A 12,411-nucleotide genomic window follows, 5' to 3' on the forward strand; every position below is an offset into this window, starting at 1 on the left:
CTCAAGAAGATTTGTGACAATCAGTTGCCTGGAGATTAGCAATTTGCAATGTTACCACCAAGTTGATCTTGGAGAAAAGCAAGGGTGAGCAAGGAAAGACAGGAAGAATTTGAGGCTTTCTGTTTTTATGGATTAAGGGGTTTGTTGGAGATCTCCCCCACCGGCAGATTTTCCCCAGGGCGAAAGATCTATGGCAAGCAAATGCCCCCTCCAGAACAACACCCTGATAGGAATCTTGATAGAATCACAGGCTTGCAGCATGTAAATGCTGAAATCATTTTTGAGAAATACAGTGTTGAAGTAAAGACAAGACCTTTTAAATAGGAGGCATTGACAGCAAGATAGTTTTTCATTAGTATTGTATTTCTGGGTGACCAGTGACTGATAAAGATCTTATTATTACAGTTAAAAGTTACTGGATTGAGTTGAGCTATGATGTTTAGTCGTCATGACCCAGAATCACTCCTGATGTAATTTTATAGGCAGTTACCTCAGTATGTGAATTAGCATGGAGAATGGAACCATTGCTACATGATTAATCTCACCTAGTTGATTGGCTTGAAAGTTACCGATTTTTTGCTTTTAAGCCAATCAGAATGAATTTCATAAATGCACTTCCCAATATGTGCACAGTGCGTTTATAAACATCATGATTTCAAAAGAGCTGAAATTGTATTTTATGGCCTTTGTCTTGGGGAAACAGTCTCTCATTTATCAACTTTACTGGCTGGGCCAGATTGTATTTATTGAAATAGTGGATGCTTTTCTAATGGTCCGAATGGCTTAAAGAGCTCTCAAGAAGTACAGCATTAAAAATGAACTACTGTATATGTGGAATTTTATTGTAGACCTGATCCAGAGCAAAGTGAAAGGGTCAGAATTGGAAAATAATAAATGTTTTATCTCTCTCCAATGAAAGAGTGTATGACCTTTCAAGAACAGATACATAGATTTCTGTGCACATATTCTTTACTAGCTGTGAAACTGTGTGAGTATCCATCAGCCCTCTTCAATTTCTACCTCAGAGTCAGCTCTTAAATCCACTGAGGGGTCTTGGAAACTGAGGCTTTGTCATTTCTTATCATTTTCAGTCCAAAAACTCCCGAGACCCAAGCTGTAGCAATTAGCCTGGTAACTTTCCTCAAAGCCTCTGAACACTGCATTGAGCAGTGACAGCTTATGACAAATAGTTTAACTTAGTATCCAGCCATATTGCTCGGATCTGAGTTTAATAGATTTTATCCAAGAAGCGACTTCCCAAGTTTGAATGTACTTACACATTTGGGGGAAAAAAGTAATGCAAAACTAGATTTATATGCAGCTTTTAAAGGCAGGTAATCCAGGATTCTTCATCTATGGCAGGTATATATAGCTCAAAATGGGTGTCTTCCATTAGAATGTAAACTCCTTGTTTCATTATTGGGCTGAGAAGCACTCTAGATAAGATTTTTTTTTTCCAGCGATTGAGAACTGTGATATCAATCCATTGATCAGTGGTATTTATTGAACACTTACTTGGTGCAGAGCTCTGTACTGAGGGCTTGGGAGAATACAGTACAATGGAGTTGGTAGACACATTCCCCGACCACGGCGAGCTTACAGTCTAGAGGGGAGACAGACAATAATCTAAGTGAATCAATAAATTACAGATAAGAGCTGTGGGCCTGAGGGTGGGGAGAATATCAAGTGCTTCAAGGGTACAGATCCAAGTGCAGAGATGATTCAGAGGGGAAAGGGAGTCGGGGAAAAAAGGGCTGAATCAGGGAAGACCTCTTGGAAGAGGTGTGACTTCAGTAAGGCTTTGAAGATAGAGTGATGATTTAGTATATGTGGAGAGGGATGGAGTTCCAGGCCAGAGGAAGGATGTGGGAAAGGAGTCGGCAGCGAGACAGAATAGAATGAGATATAGTGAATGAGGTGGCACTAAGGAGTGAAGTGTGCGGGCTGGACTGTAGTAGAAAGTCATTCAGGTAAGACAGGAGGGGACACAGTGATTGAGTGCTTTAAAGTTGATGGTTTGTTTCTGTTCGGTGCAGAGGTGGATAAAAAGCCAGGGAGGTCATTGAGGAGGCAGGTAAATAATGATGGCATTTGTGAAGTGCTTACTATGTGCCAAGCACTGTACTAAGCGCCGGGGTGAATATAAGCAAATCAAGGTGGACACAGTCCCTGTCCCATGTGGGGCTTATAGTATCAATCACCATTTTACAGATGAGGTAACTGAGGCCCAGAGAAGTCAAGTGATTTGCCCCAGGGCATATAGAAAACAAGTGGTGGAGCCGGCATTAGAACCCATGACCTACTGACTCCCAGGCCCATGCTCTATCCACTAAGTGTTTATAATAATAATAATAATAATAATAATGTTGGTATTTAAGTGCTTACTATGTGCAGAGCATTGTTCTAAGTGCTGGGGTAGATAAGGGGTAATCACGTTGTCCCATGTGAGGCTCATAGTCTTCATCCCCATTTTACAGATGAGGTAACTGAGGCACAGAGAAGTTACGTGACTTGCCCATAGTCACATAGCTGACAAGCGGCAGAGCAGGGATTCGAACCCATGACCTCTGACTCCCAAGCCTGTGCTCTTTCCACTGAACCACGCTGTGGTTATCGAGGTGGGCTAGGATAAGTGCTTTGAATAATGCGGCAACAGTTTGGATGGAGAAGAAAGGGCAGATTTTAGTGATGTTTTAAAGGTAGAATCGACAGGATTTGCTGACAGATGGAATGTGTGAGTTGAATGAGATATGAGCCAAGGTTATGGACTTGTGGTTTGGGGGATGGTAGTATTCTCTACAATGTTGGGAAGGTCAGGGGGAGTGTAGGGTTTGGACATGTTTGAGGTGTTGGTGGGTCATCCAGGTAGAGATGTCCTGAAGGCAGAAGGAAATGCGAGGCTGCAAAGAAGGGAAGAGGTAAATTTGGAAATCATCTTTGAAACTATGGTAGTGAATGAGTTTTCCAAGAGAGTGAGTGTAGATGGTTAATAGAAGGGGACCCATATATGAGCCTTGAAGTATTCCCTCAATTAGAGGGTGGGAGGCAGAGGAGGAGCTTGCAAAAGAAACTGAGAAGGGGTGATTAGAGTGACAGGAGAACCAAGAGAGGACACTGTCAGTGAAGCCGAGGCTGGATAAAGTTTCAAGGAGAAGGGGGTGGTCCACAGTGTTGAAGGCAGCTGAGAGTTCTAGGATGATTTTGATGGAGTAGAGGCTGTTGGATTTGGCTACAAATAGTATCCACAGTCAGCCTTTATGCCTATTTTTTTCTGAATATGATGGTCACATTGACATCTTTGAAATTCTGTGGCATTCCTCAGAGTTTTTGATGAAGAGCCTATGCAGGTACATCCCCTGCTTACTTGCAGATACCCATAAGTTTGCCATCGGAGTCTGGGCTTTTTGTGACAGAGAGTGTATCATTAAGTGCAGGTCTCCTTAGAGAAAGTACTGGTTGTAAATTAAAGCTGCGCTTCAAAGGGACATGAGCGTATTCTATTTCACGGCTCCAAACTGCACCTGTAGTACTAATTGATCCCCTAGCAATGCCAATTATTGGTCACCGGTAGATCGGGTGAGAGAATGTAGCTGCTCAGTGCAAATCACCACTGCTGAAAAAGTAAGTCAGCCAGTGTTCTGCTGGCAGTGGGATAGCACCAAAAATGAGAAGGGGCTAGAAAAGTTGTCCTAACCATTCACCATTATCCAAACTAGCTCACCAGAGGAATACTCTGGGTAATCTTTAATGTAGTGATGCAGTAGTAAATAGAGTGAGAGGCGAGGTTGAAAATGAACAAGATTGAATGAGACAAAAGGCAAACCTATTAGCACAGTCAGTCCTTAAGGGTGAACAACGCAGAAGAAAGTATGTCGCACAGAATTCCTTTCAGCCACTGTCACACCCGTGGATCCGATCTTGCTGTCGGCATCATCTTCGAAGACAAAACAATGGCTATAAATCTATATACACAGAAAGTGAGTGAGAAATATAGGATTCAGTTAAATAGTTTAAAATCCTCAATAATATCAGGGAGGTGTCAGCAATCTGTCACTTACTTGCTTGTTGCCTTGGGCAAATCACTTATCTCTAAGCTCTGTCATGAGCAGGGAATTTGTCTATTATATTGTTGGGTTGTATTTCCCAAATGCTTAGTACAGTGCTCCGCACACAGTAGGTGCTCAATAAATATGATTGTATCTCAGTTTCCTCATTTGTAAAATGGGGATTACAAAGCAGTTCTCTCTTCTACTTAGGCTATGAGCCTTGGGCGGTACAGGGACTGTGTCTGACATGATGATCTTGTATCTACCCCAATGCTTAATACAGTGCTTGGTGCATAGTAAGTGATTATTAAATGTTATTATTATTGTCATTGTTGTACTCATTTAGCCTCAGAAGTCCTGGGAAGGAACATTTTTTTCTGCTCATTTGAAAGACACATTTTTTTTACCATGTCTTTGAATTGACTAACCATAGTTTGGTTTCCATGCCTATAGATATCAGGTAGTGAGAGGACAAGCTTGTAAATTCCATATCAAAATTGAGAGTGGGCCTTTGGTATACCTTAGTAAAGAATTGAAACCTTTAGAGAATCCCAAAGCAGATGAACCAAGATTTCACCAATCCACAGTCTTCATCTAACTAAAGGGAGGAACATGCCTCACTTGAATTCTGAGGAAGGACTCCCTTGACAAGGAAAGTATAAGAGCAGTGCCATTCCTCACCGAAAGGAAAATTCCAAATGTCAGTTGCTCATGGGATGGAGGCTTGGATCTATTCCTGAAAGAATAGAATAAATTTACTCACCCTCGGTGTACGGCTGACTAGGAGGGGAGTTCCAACAGAGTTTTTCTCTGCCAGATCGCTCTACTGTCCGACAGTACATTTTCACTACTGGAAAAACTGCTAAATCTGGCTGAGAGCATGATATGGGAATCTCAGATATGGGGGAATAGCACTGGAATCAGTTTAGAATACATGGATCCCTGAGTATCGGTCCCCTGCGGACTTCTTAAGTAAGCAAGCAGTAAATAACAGAGATTGCTGATCGTTTGTTGGCAGGATGGTGAGGCCAGGTCGTGAGGTGCTTGGAACTGGGATTCTTCATTCTTCAAAGTCTTAAAAATGTCCTTTCAACAAAATAGTTATCCATTTGCTGTTAGAATATCTCGTAAACAACGAATACCGTGCTATATTTAAAATTGAATTTTACAAATGTGATGTGAAAAATGGCATAATCCATATTCATGCTATTCATATATTTTCTTCAGAATGAAAAACCGATGATAATACCTCACTGTGGCACAGAGAGGCCTAATGAAAACTGGTGAAAAGGGGTTTTATGATTCATAGTTGAAAGGACAAGGTACAAGCATCGGTGTTGAAGGTAGTAGGGATTTATTACGAAGCAAGTCAGTAGAGAAATGTACAGTCTGTTGTGTTAAATAAAGGAATGACATGGAGTAGTCAGAGATTTTGGAGAGTCAGGGAATTTAATTACGTGAACCTCCATGTTCTTTTTTCTGCTACCCTGTGTTAAAGGTGATCAAAACAGTGCTTCAAAACTGTAAGAATATTTTGGTCACAAGGAATACTAGGGTCCCATAATTTCTGAACGAGGGAATCCAGTGAATGAGAAGATCTGACAGGGTGTTTTTCAACCCAGATGTTCTCTAGATAACTCACATTCCCATTCTGACAAATCAGTCTTGACACGATTGTCTTCTGTTTTATACGGTGGAGGGGTCAGGGGACGGGGGAGACAGACTTTAACCCATTTGGGAAGTAACATGTGACACCTTCAGAAGCCAGAAACCATAAACCTGCCAGGTAGGGAAAACTAGAAAATGCTCAACCTTCTTCCTTTGCTATTCATTCTTCTGCTCCTGTCCCTCTAGTAATGTCTCTTCACTCATTTATTCAGTTGTATTTATTTAGCGCTTCCTATGTGCAGAGTACTGTACTAAGCTCTTGGGAGAGTACAATACAACAACAAACAGACACATTCCCTGCCCACAACGAGCTTACTGTGGAGGCAGGGGGAGACAGACGCTAATGTAAATAAATGACAAATATGTACTTAAGTGCTGTGGGGCTGGGAAGGGAGAACAAAGGGAGCAAGTCAGAATGATGCAAAAGGAGTGAAAAAGAGGAAAGGGGGTTGGGGGGGGGGCGGCTTAGGGAAGGCCGCCTGTAGAGGATGGCCCTTCAATAAGGCTTTGAAGCAGTGACAAGAGTAACTGTCCATCAGATTTGAGGAGGGAGTGCGTTCCAGGCTAGAGGAAAGACTTGGGCTAGGGATAGATGGTGAGATAGGTGAGATCGAGGCACAGTGAGAAGGTTAGCATTAGAGAAGGGAATGTGTGAGCTGGGTTATAGTAGGAGAGTAAGTGAGGTAGGAGGGGACAAGGTGATTGAGTGTTTTTAAAGCCAATGGTGAGGAGTTTTTGTTTGATGCAGAGGTGGATGGGCAGCCACTGGAGTTTTTTTGAGGAGTGGGGTGTCATGTCCTGAATGTTGCTGTAGAAAAATGATCCGGGCAACAAAGTACGGATTGGAATGGGGAGGCAGGAGGCTGGGAGGCCAGCAAGGAAGCTGATGCAGAAATCCAGGTAGGATGGGATGAGTGCTTGTATTAATGTGGCAGCAGTTCGGATGGAGAGGAAAGTGTGAATTTTCTGTTTATCCTTTTCATTCTCTATTACCCCCTAATGAGTGAGGAAGCGTACTGCCGAACTGGACTGTTGTCAGGACTGGCCTAGATTTTTGGATCTGTTTCAGGGTTCTGACTGAAAACCACAGTAGACATCCCAGAATCAGATGATGAAACCTAAGAATCACCTGTCTCCATTGCAACCATGAAACCCAAGTAGTAAGTTGCCTATTTGGAACTCACTTCCCACCTCATGTTCATAGCTGCAAAGGGAGTCCAGAGAGACTTCCATGTCCCATTTCCAACCCTGAAGGGGTAGGACTCACTGGGTCATGAGGAAACAGTTATTGGACTCTTCTTGAAATTGACTCCTATCATTGTGATATCTTAAAAAAAAATGATGGGGCCAACCTGCTTTTCAAATAAGGTTGTACAGTGCCCAAAGTCTTCAAAAGCCCTACTCAATCAATCACTCAATCATATTTATTGAGCACTTACTGTTTCCAGAGCACTGTTCTAAACAGTGCTTTCAATAGTCTTCAATAGCCCCACTCAGTCGTATTTATTGGGCACTTACTGTGTGCAGAGCACTGTACTAAACAGTGTCTTCAATAGTCTTCAATAGCCCCACTCAGTCAATCGGTCAATCATATTTATTGAGCACTTACTGTTTGCTGAGCACTGTACTAAACATTGTCTTCAATAGCCCCACTCAATCAATGTCAATCATATTTATTGAGCACTTCCTGTTTGCAAAGCACTGAACTAAACAGTGTCTTCAATAATCTTCAATTTCAATAGCCCCCCCCCAATCAATCACTCAATCATATTTATTGAGCATTTACTGTTTGCAGAACACTATACTAAATACCTGGGAAAGTACAGGATAACAGAGTTGGTAGACACGTTCCTTCCCCCAGAGGCATGGAGAAACAGCTAGTTCTAGTGGAAAGAGCAGGGCCTGCGAGTCAGAGGACCTCGATTCTAATCTTGACTGCCATTTTCCAGCTCTGTGACTTTGGGCAAGTCATAACTTCTCTATACCTCAGTTACCTAACCTGTAAAATAGGGATTCAATATCTGTTCTTGCTCCTCCTTAGAATGTGAACCCCTTGTCGTACCTGGTTAGCTTGTATCTACCCCAGTGGTTAGTACAGTGCCCGCTCCCCTCTAGAATGTAAACTCAATGTGGGCAGGGAATATGTCTGTTACCTTGTTGTATTGTACTCTTCCAGGTGCTTAGTACAGAGTTCAATAAATACAATTGACTTGACTCATAGTAAGTGTTTAACAGATACCATTAAAAAAGAGCTTACAGTCTAGAGAGAAAGACACTAATGTAAATAAATAACTTACATATATAAGTGCTGTGGGGCTGAGGAAGGGGTGATTAAAGGGTGTGAATCCAAGTGCCAGGGTGACAGAAGTGAGTGGGAGAAGAAGAAATGAGGGTCTGGAGTCATGGAAGACCTCTTGGAGGAGATGTGCCTTTAATAAGGCTTTGGAGGTGGGATGTTGGATATGAAAATAGAGGTCATTCCAAGCCAGAGGGAGGATGTGGGCGAGGGAAAGGCAGGAAACTATCCCAAATGGTGTTCCATTACCTGGAGTGAGGCTGTTTATTTTTTTATTATTATTCATATTCCCACGCAGACCCTGTCCTCCCCCTGACTCTCCCGTCACTATAAACAGCACCACCATCCTTCCTGTCTTGCAAGACCTTAACCTAGGTGTTTATCAACTCATTGCTGTAATTCAACCCACATATCAACCTGTCACCATATCCCGTCGGTTCGACCTTAATGACATGGCTAAAATCTGCCCTTCTTCTCTATTCCAACTGCTGCTACAGTAAGCTCATTGTGGGTAGAGAATGTGACTCATGTACTTGGTTTGTACTCTCCGAAGCGCTTACTACGGTGCCCTGTACACAGTAAGCACTCAATAATTACAATCGATTGATTGGCATGTCTCCCAGGGTGGCTTTTGCCAGTTTCGCCCAACAAACAGAGGAATTATTTGTCTTGATTGTTTAGGTTGTATGAAATTATGCCAAATGACTCATTCAACTGATTTTGTGACTAGTGGGGAAATATTTAACAATAGGAGTAGGAATAGCTTGTATTTAGGCATCTCCCACCAGCTTTTTTCTTTTGATAAAGACTTTCCTTTTTGGGGGTGTTTAATTAAATTTATCATTTATTCTAACAAAGATCACCTGTTTTGTCTGGCACAGCTCTAATATTATGTTTGGAGGTAGAAGGGCAACTCCTAGCTGACAATGGCGGTGTTAAACAAATGTATCCCAGGTTATTGTATCATTTTTAGATGCCGCATTTAAATTACAAATACTGTTTTTAGAAAAACCAGAGAGGTGAATAAATTGAATACAAAGAATTTTTTTGAAATGATTTTTAGTGAGTGTCTTTAGTTAAATTAGAGCTAGGACATTCAAACTTTAGCCTGACATTTGTTTTGTAACTCAAGCCATTGGGAAAAAAGTAATAAGTACGCAATTATATGAACCGAGAACAGCTTGTTCATATTAATATTGAATGTGCTGGATGGTGGGTGTTATGTCTTTTAAAAGAGCTGTTTAAAATGGGGTTACCCATTGGGCTTTGCCAGACAGGGGTAGGAAAAAAAATCAAAACCTTTTTCTTGGAAGTTTTGTGTAATAGCATTTGTTTTCCAAGGAAATAATAATAGTTGTTCTACAAAACTTTAGTTTTTTTGTTAGAATAATACATTCTAGAGCTCTTGTCTGAGCTTTTTTTTTTTCCCGATAGTATCTAGAAATTCCTCACAAATTCCCAGTAGGTTAGATATGGGTAGGTATTATTCTCTTTACTTTGTAGATTCATTCACTCATTTAATATTATTTATTGAGCACTTACTATGTGCAGAGCACTGTACTAAGCGCTTGGAATGTACAAATCGATAGCAGATAGAGACAGTCCCTGCCATTTGACGGGCTTACAGTCTTACTGGGGGAGACAGACAGACAAGAACAATGGCAATAAATAGAATCAAAGGGAAGAACATCTCCTTAAAACAATAGTAAATAAATAGAATCAAGGTGATGTACATCACATTAACAAAATAAATAGGGTAATGAAGATATATACAGTTGAGATGAGAAACCAAGTCACAGAGAAGATTAGTCTGTCTCTCCTTTCCAGACTGAAGCATCCTAATCTTTTGCGACTCTCCTCATGCAAAAGATTTGATCATTACTTGCCCTTCTCAGGCGATTTTCAGCTCTATTCTGCCCTTCCTAAGATGTGGTGACCAGAATTGCCAGCAGTATTCAGAGAAGCAGCCTGGCTCACTGGAAAGAGCACGGGCTTTGGAGTCAGAGGTCATGGGTTTGAACCCCGGCTCTGCCACTTGTCAGCTGTGTGACTTTGGGCAAGTCACTTAACTTCTTGGTGCCTCAGTTCCCTCATCTGTAAAATGGGGATTAAGACTGTGAGCCCCACGTGGGACAACCTGATTCCCCTGTGTATACCCCAGTGCTTAGAACAGTGCTCGGCACATAGTAAGCACTGAACAAATACCAGCATTATTATTCCAGGTGCAATTGGAGCCAAACCTCTTAGTGCCCGTCCACCCTCTCAACCTCACTGCCTCAGGCTGGCCCAGCCCCTTCCCCTCCCAACTCCTTCTCCACATAGACAGAGTGGTGTCTGTGCCCCTAACTGCCTGTGGGCTTCAGGGCCTTCACACTAGCTATTGTTTACTGAGATTGTTTGCCCTAGCTAACCAGCTGTTAGTTGTGTTCAACTCAGTCAATCGGATTCATTGAGCACTTACTCTGTGCAGAGCGCTGTACTAAGAGCTTGGGAGAGTACAGTATAACAGTATAATAGACACAGTCCCTGGCCACATGAGCTTACAGTCTGGGGGGGGGAGAGACATAATGTTGGTATTTGTTAAGTGCTTACTATCTGCAGAGCACTGTTCTAAGCGCTGGGGGAAGTACAGGGTAATCAGGTTGCCCCACGTGAGGCTCACAGTCTTAATCCCCATTTTACAGATGAGGTAACTGAGGCAAAGAGAAGTTAAGTGACTTGCCTACAGTCACACAGCTGACAAGTGGCGGAGCTGGGAGTCGAACTCATGACCACTGTCTCCCAAGCCTGTGATCTTTTCACTGAGCCACGCTGCTTCCCAAAGGAAAGTGGAGGTGGATTGGTGGAACCCCAAACCCCATGGCTGCAGAGGCCGGGGTACTCGGTCCACCGAGACATTAATATAAATAAATTACAGATATGTACATACAGCCATAAGGCTAATTAATGATATTCATTTCACTGAGAAAAATCACATCCTTCCTGTCAAACTGGCTCTCGCTTGTTTACTGACTTGCCGAGGGTCACTCAGCCGACACATGGCAGAGCCAGGATTAATAATGATGGTATTTGTTAAGCGCTTACTATATGTCAAGCACCGTTCTAAGGACTGATTAGTACCCAGGTCCTTCCGACTCCAAAGCCCGGGCTCTGTCCATTAGATCCCACTGCTTCCCCTTTGCCTGGGGAAATCCCGCTCCATATTCGGCTGTTTTAAAAGCTGGCACTGCGGATACGGTTGAGAGGAGAGGTGTTGATGGGCATTGGCTGCAGCAGCTGTTTCTTGGGTCTATGGCAGCTGTAGCATGGTTACTTCTCTGTCTTTCTGTTTCTTGTCTGTCTTTTTTCTATCTCTCTGTCTTTCTGTCTTCTGTCTCTGTATCCATTCATTCAGTCATGTTTATTGAGTGCTTACTGTATGCAGAGTGCTTGGGAAAGTACAAATCAACAATAAACAGTGACATTCCCTATTTCTCTCTGTCTCTATGTGTCTGTCTCCATCTTTCTCTTTCCATCACTCCACCCCCCTCCATCCCCTCCCCAGCTTTCCATTTACCCCTGCCTCCCTGGCATCCAGTCTCTGTGGCTGCTCTTGAGGCTCAGACGAGCGGGAGTCTCTCCTCGCTGACCTTTTCCCATGCTGGGACCAGCTGAGCCCCTCGGTTTTACCTTTGCCTCGGCACCAGAGGGTGGATGGGGTGGCGGGGTAAGAACCCGTAATTGTAGGGCAGGGGAAGGTGAGGCCCCTCCCATCACCAGTGGAGTGAAGGAGGACCTGCCAAAGGAGACCAGGAGTCGTGATTCATTTGTTCCCTGGGGCCCCAGGGAAGGAGAGGAGAAAGGGGGGAAAGCCAGAAAGCTCCAGTGCCTTTGAACTTCACGGGACTTGGCTCCGTCACTGTGCTGCTTCCTTACAGTACCTAAAGCAGCGTGGCTCAGTGGAAAGAGCCCGGGCTTGGGAATCAGAGATCATGGGTTCTAATGCCGGCTCCGCCGCTTGTCAGCTGTGTGACCTTGGGTAACTCACTTAACTTCTCTGTGCCTCAGTTCTTTCATCTGGAAATGGGGATGAGGACTGTGAGCCCCACGTGGGACAACCTGATGACCTTGTATCTTCCCCCAGTGCTTAGAACAGTGCGTGGCACATAGTAAGCGCTTAACAAATACCAACATTATTATTATTATTACTTCACAATATTACTTATAGAGCCATTGTCCATCCTTACCCATCTCTCCATTCTCTTATCCATATTTCTGTTCTCCTCTTTTCCTACCTGTAATTTATTTTGTGTCTTACTCCCTTACTAAATTATAAACTCCTTGAAGACAGGAATTACATCTTCTAATTCTCTCGTCCTCTCCGAAGAACTTAGTGCAGTAGGTGCTCAATCACTATTATTG

The 12,411-nt window shown here is 43.0% G+C and overlaps 1 protein-coding gene across 1 annotated transcript in view; it reads left to right on the top strand.

Annotated features, from left to right (window-relative positions):
* Nucleotides 1–12,411, top strand: part of ULK4 (unc-51 like kinase 4) — a 497,317-nt gene that overhangs the window by 326,002 nt on the left and 158,904 nt on the right.

Source organism: Ornithorhynchus anatinus, chromosome 8 (assembly GCF_004115215.2).
Source record: "Ornithorhynchus anatinus isolate Pmale09 chromosome 8, mOrnAna1.pri.v4, whole genome shotgun sequence".
Lineage (NCBI taxonomy): Eukaryota > Metazoa > Chordata > Mammalia > Monotremata > Ornithorhynchidae > Ornithorhynchus > Ornithorhynchus anatinus.